This window comes from Crocuta crocuta, unplaced genomic scaffold (genome assembly GCF_008692635.1).
Source record: "Crocuta crocuta isolate KB4526 unplaced genomic scaffold, BGI_CrCroc_1.0 scaffold77, whole genome shotgun sequence".
Classification (NCBI taxonomy): Eukaryota; Metazoa; Chordata; class Mammalia; order Carnivora; family Hyaenidae; genus Crocuta; species Crocuta crocuta.
Genome location: NW_027532172.1, coordinates 4,119,708 through 4,126,524, shown reverse-complemented (window position 1 = coordinate 4,126,524; position 6,817 = coordinate 4,119,708). Strand labels below are relative to the sequence as shown.

General features: G+C 38.5%; 1 protein-coding gene across 1 annotated transcript in view; it reads right to left on the bottom strand.

Moving 5' to 3' along the window:
* The window catches only part of RTP3 (receptor transporter protein 3), a 7,157-nt gene extending 5,588 nt beyond the window's left edge, over window positions 1-1,569 (bottom strand). The window contains exons 1-3 of the mRNA XM_077777122.1: window positions 1,509-1,569; window positions 1,199-1,408; window positions 206-320 (exon numbers count right to left, since the gene is read on the bottom strand). The gene's annotated coding sequence lies outside the window, so the exon portion shown is untranslated. The remainder of the gene's footprint in view (window positions 1-205; window positions 321-1,198; window positions 1,409-1,508) is intronic.
* Between the last annotated feature and the right edge of the window lie 5,248 nt (window positions 1,570-6,817).

Sequence of the window (6,817 nt, the reverse complement as noted above, 5' to 3'; positions counted from 1 at the left end):
GGAGGGGTGGACCCCCGCCTGCACAGTGCACGTTAGCATGGTACTGGACCCCTCACAGGCCACCCTTAGCCCTGCCCGGCCCGTCTCCACCCCAACATCCTAAGCCACAGCCCCTTGCTTCATGCCACTCTCTTACCCTCCTGCTGCCCCAGCCCCGTGTCCTGTGCTCACATCCGCCCCACGCAGAGCACCGGCCTTTACTCACATGGCTTCCGCCCCGTGTCCAGTTCCAAGGTCCCACAGCGCATGCTCCGTGTGCCACACCAGCTCTCACCCCTCTCCATCCGCACCAGCCTCCTAGCTGCACCTGAGAAAGCAATCTCACCCATCGATAGTTGTATAAATGCAAATGCGTATCTGCAGCACAGAGGAGATCAGAGGGCACTGAGGCAAGAGCCTGTCTTAGCTTTCTGGTCTGGTGTGAGATCTTGTGTGAAACGTCATAGGTGGTTCTGTGTTGTTAAAATTACCCTTGACAGCAAATGTGCAAGGAGGCCTTGAAGATCTCAGTCTTGAAGTCTCAGTGTTTCTATGTCATGTAAAGATTACCGTTAGCCCTTTGTTCTCCTAAGAATATTCTATTTTTAATTTTTTCTATTTTATTTTTTAATTAAAAAAACTTTAAATGTTCTTTTTATTTATTTTGTGAGAGAAAGCACAAGCGAGCACAAGCAGGGGAGGGGCAGAGAGAGAGAGGGAGAGACAGAATCCCAAGCAGACTCTGCACTGTCAGCACACAGCCCGACGTGGGGCTCGAACTCACGAATGGCGAGATCATGACCAGAGCTGAAATCAAGAGTCAGAGGCTTTACCAACTGAGCCACCCAGGCGCCCCAGAATATTCTTTTTAAATGTTTTTTAATTTTGAGACAGAAAGAGCGCGGGAGCGCGAGTCAGGAAAGGGCAGAGAGAGAGAGGGAAACAGAGGATCCGAAGCGGGCTCCACACTGACAGCAGAGAGCCTGATGCAAGGCTCAAATACACGAATCATGAGATCAAGATATGAGCCAAAGTCGGGTGCTTAACCCACTAAGCTACCCAGCCGCCCCATCTACTAAGAATCTTTTAATTGGAAAATTCTGCATTCTTAAATGATGTAAGTATTTGAACACAAGCACTTAAGAATGTGAGAAAGTCTGCCACGTTTACATTAACATAGGCTAAATGTCTTCCCTGTATCATGAGTAACATCATTTACCTGATCTTCCAGAGACTTCTGAGTTTCTGGGGTTGGTGGGGGGGATGTCAAGGCCTGGGAAAAGGCACATAAGCTCAGCAGGCCTGAAGATAGTCAGCGATTCACGTTCCTCAGACCAGCCCCGAAGGTCTCGCTGAATTGGTCTGGGCATCAGATTTCTAAAAACTCCTCAAGCGATTCCAAGGCCTGGTTATGGTGGAGACAGGGAGGCTGAAAGGGAAAACAGGGCAGGTCCTGGTCAGCAATCACAGAGTCAGAGCCAGAGGTGATCCCCCACTCCCAGTGCTGTGCTCCAATCAACCAGGCTTACAGACGCTATTTTTGGGGAATCAGTCCTAAGATGGTCCGGTAGCATTCACCAGCAGGGTGTGGAGAAGGCAGGGGATAGTGTGGGAGAGAGGAAGGGTGGGAGGGGCGAGGCGGGATGGGGTTGCTGGAGTTGAGGTCCCCTGCAGGGAAGGGCTTCCGGTTACAGATTGGAGAGTGAAGCTCGGGATTAACAGGCCCCCTTGATATTCATCCCACTCTGGCGGGAAGCCAAGCCTCTCCAGTTCCGGTAAATTGTCCTGAAGCAGAACGAACATTCTGAAGATATGCACATTCCACAAAATAACAAAATTTTTCTGCAGTAAATTTTTTTATTTAATGAAAGTGAGCACTATTAGGATTAAACAAAGAGGATTTAACCATGTTCTTGGCTGGTTGGAGAGAGAATAAAACACTGCTTAGAGAGTGAAAGGTATTTTATGGTGTTTTCGTCCCCAGCTAGAGAACTGGGGACTGGCCATGACTTCACCACCAAACCCCCCAGCTCACCTCCTAATGGCTCCTGGAAAGCCAGTCCAGTTTAATTTCTATATATTTCATTCCATCCTAGTTTAAATCATTTTGAGCCCACAGTCACTATTGTTGTCCTAAATACAGCTAAAATATCCCTGTTTTAACCATATTTTAAGAAAACAGGTGTGAGTACATATCTTTAGACCATTCATATCTGTCCATTGTGGCTTCTAAGACCTTGACTCATTTTTTTCAAAAATGTTTTATGAAATTTACAGACAGGAGAATGGATAAGACATATATACGAGCATAATGAGTAATTATAAAGCAAATACTTGTAATAAATACCACCAAGTTCAAAAAATAGAATAATATTAGGAAGTCTTATGCGAAATTGAATCAGGAAGCCATGAAGGGAGAGCTCTCATGCACACCACTCCTCATAGCTTACCTCGTTCCAGCAGGAGGAAGGAAGATCTTTTTGCCTAGAAATGGCAAGCACAGCCAATGAGAGGCCACCAGTGAACTCTTAAAAAATATTTATTTATTTTTAAGAGAGAGAGGAAGAGAGCACATGGTGGGGAGGGAGGAGCGGAGAGAGAATCCCAAGCAGGTATCAGGCTCAGGACACAGTCTGACACAGGGCTTGATCCCGTGACCCTGGGATCATGACCTGAGCCCAAATCAAGAGTCAGAGGCTCAACCAACTGAGCCACGCAGGCACCCTGTTTTGGTTCTGTTAATTAAGTGGGGAGGCTGTTAGACTGAGGTGGCTCATTGCCTTGGTAGCATATATAAGCAAACCAAAAACTCAGTCAGAGTCAATGCATTAGAATCCGAGAAAAATGAAACTTTAGAATAATGCATCACAGCCAACCAAACTTTCCCTAAATAAGGCCACCGCTTAAGCTATAGACAATCAAATAATTTCTTTGCTTAGCTTCTCAGACTTCTCTCTAAAAACCTCTCCCCTAGCTCTTGTGGGTGGAGCCCACTTAGCCACTTTGCATTTGGAGCTGCCTGATTTGAATAGGCTGAAAGAAATTCTTGACAAATATTAATATACCTCAGTTTATCTTTCATCCCTTATTTTACTCAATAGTATATATGTGGGATTCATCCATACTGTTCCATTCCATTCTTGATCTTGTATATTCCATTGAATGAAAACGACAATATATTTATCCACACTGCTGTTGTTGCCTGTGTGGTTTGTTTCCAGCTTTTGCTTATTATGAATAATGAGACTATCCGTATATTTAGATATATCTTTTTTGTCCCTTTCTATGCCTTTTTGGTGGACATAGAACTAAGAGTAGAAGTCCTTGGTTATAGAGTATGCATATGTTAGCCCTCAGTACAGGGTTTATGAGTATTTCAATTGCATCAGTACTCATCAACACTTGATATTGTTATTATTAAAAATTTTTCCCCACATTTATTTATTTTTGAGAGACAGAGTGAGACAGAGAGTAAATGGGGGAGAGGCAGAAAGAGAGGAGGGACACAGATCTGAAGCAGGCTCCAGGCTCTGAGCTGTCACCACAGAGCCCGACACAGGGCTTGAACTCACAAACATTGAGATCATGACCTGAGCCGAAGTCGGACGCTTAACTGACTGAGCCACCCAGGTGCCCCTGATATTATTACTTTAAAATGTAACATTTCTAGTGGATATAGAAATATCTATGATTTAAATTTATGTTTTCCTGATTATTGTTGAAAATCGAGTATCTTTTCATAAAGTTGATTGACAATTTGGATATTCTCATTCTGAAGTACTTGGTCAAGTCTTTCTTTCATTCTTTTAAAAATTTAAAGCAATTTTTTAAAATGTTTATTTACTTTGAGAAAGAGACAGGGAGCAAGCAGAGGAGGGGCAGCAACAGAGAGAGAGAAAGAGAATCTCAAGCAGACGCTGCGCCGATAGCGCTATCTGAGCTGACAGTGCAGAGCCCGACCCGGGGCTTGATCTCACCAACCATGAAATCATGACCTGAGCCGACTCAAGAGTCAGGCACTTAATCAACTGAGCCATCCAGGCTCCCCTTTTTCTTCAGTTTGAAAACTGAATGGTTTAACTTTATTTTATTTTTTTGATTTGTTGGAATTAAAAAAATACATATATCTTCCATATTGGTTCTTTTTCAGCTCCATGTGTGACAAATACATGTTTCATCTTTCTACTTAGGAGATCTTGATAATAATAAACTTAAATAGAATAAATACACATTACCTAAAATAAATAAAATAAAAAAATAAAGGAAATGAACAGCTTGGCTAAAATTATAAAACATTACAATTAACATCTTAATGTTTCTATAATTATTAAAGAAAGCCACAAAAACTGGGTCTAGGTTATGTGATCCAGCTATGTTTTCTAGTTGAGTTCTATAAATCATTCAAGGAAAAGATCATTCCAACCTTACACAATGTTTTTTTACATATATAGAAAAAGAAGTCATACTTGATAACTCATTTTATTAGTGCACTATAACCTTGATTAAAAAAAACAATCAAAAAGACAAATTGTAGGCCATGTCGCCAAGAACTTAACATATATATATTTAAAAAAAGCAACACCCCATACACAATAACAAAAAATCCAACAAACTCAGTCTTGCAGTGTATTGTAAAATGCATCTTAACCAACTTGAATTTATGCTAGGAATGCAAGAATGTCTTAGTAGAAAATTATTATTGTAATTCACCCAATTGATATATAATATTCAAAATAGTATAAAATAAAATAATGATATTTGGCAAAATCCAACATCCATGTAAGACAAAAAGAAAAAAAATCTTAGCAAACTAGGAATAGAAGGGAATTGCTTTGTTTGATAGAACATCTAATAAAACTCAACAGCAAAATCACTTTATAAGCTGAAACAATAGAAGTTTACCCTTAAACATCAGAAATGAGACAAGTGTACCTGCCATCATTTAACATGTGAAATTCTATTCCAGATTGTAATAGAGGCCCTAGGCAGCCCAATAAGTTGTTAAAAAAATGGTTCTAGGAATTAGGCAGGGAGAAAGAAAAACTGCCGATATTTACAGACAGTATGATTGTTTACATAGGGAAAAAAAATCCCCAATGAATTTATAGATAAATGATAAGAATTATTAAGAGTTCAACAAGGTTTCTACATACAGGATGCATAGACCCAAATTATGTGCATTTTTATACACCAACAACAATTAGAAAACAAAACAACAATTAGAAAACACTTTTTTAAAGTGACATTTACAACAGAAACAACAATGAAAAATTAAGGGACCTAGGAATAAATCTAACAAAAGATGTTGAAAGTTTTATGGAAAAATTCTATAATCTTATGAAAGACATTTTTAGAAAAACCCAAATATTTCCCAAAGGAGATCTATGACATGTGCACAGGTCAGATAAGTCTGTATAAAAATGTCAATATTTCCCAAAATAATCTAAAAGCTCAATGCAGTTTTAATAAAAAGTCTAACAGGATTTTTCATAGAACTTGACAAGTTTGATTGAAGAATTTGTATAGAGGAAAGAGCCAAAATAACTAAGACCGTTTTAAAGAAGATCAAGTTGGGGCAGGAATTCTCCCTACTAGGTATCAACATTTAATTAAAACACACACAACTAATAAATCAAAGCAAATTGCTCACCAATTACCTAATGAAACAGAATAGACCCAGCCCAGAAATAGACCCACCCATATGTAGAGATGTGATATATGAGAGAGACAGCTCTAAAGATTATTAGGAAATGGTAAAGCTATCAATCCATTTTTCCAGGACAAGGTGCTATCCAATAAATTCAATTAGATCCCTACCTTAATTTCCTGTAGATTAAGAACCTAAATATGAAAAGGAAAATTTCAAAACTTTTTCAAGTACATGCTTAAACAAGACACAAGAAGAAAAGCTATACATTTAACTAAACTTTTTCCCTCATAAGATGCTCTTGAACATGGAAAATAGAGGCCACAAAGCCACAAAAGCATTTGAACTAAAAAAGGGTTAATCGATATATGAAGAACTTTCACAAATCAATGAGAAAAAATATAAACAACTCAATAGAAGAATGGGCAAAAGGTATGAACAGGCAATTTATAGAAGAGAAAGTATGAAAGGTTAATGAGTATCTGAAATGATATTCAACTTCACCTGTAATCCAGAAATGAAAGTTAAAGTAAAAATGAGATAGTATCATACACATATTTGAAAAATCTAAAACATAATATACTAAGTATATATAAACATGTGGCCCAGCACGTATATGTATACATTACTGACCTTAATAGAAATTAGTACACCCACCTTGGAAAGCAGTTCAGTATTAAAGATCCACATGCCCTATTCAACTATTGGCAATTTTATTTCTATGTATGCTACCCAGAGAAACACTTAGACATGCAGTGCACAGATACAAACTAGACTGTTTATACAAATGGCATTTTAATATCAAAACAACTGAAACTCCTCCATTCCCCTTGAATAAATGAATGAATTTTTTAGAGTCACCCAATGGAATGTTATACAGCAGTACAAATGAATGAACCAGGGGTCAGTAAATTACCACCTGTAGCCAAATCTGACCTATCACCTGTTTTTGTACAACTCAAGAACAAAGAATGGTTTATAAAGATGAACAACTGCAGTAGACAGGGAACATTAACTTTGATGTTAATCAAACAGAATTTCAATATGTTAACTAATTTGGATTTAAATTAAATTAAAAAAATAAAATAAAATGGCAAATTCCAATGATGCATATAATGGATATGAAACCAATATTTCTTTCTAGGATAAATGCTACTGGTAATCCTGTATTAGTTTTATATATTTTCCAAT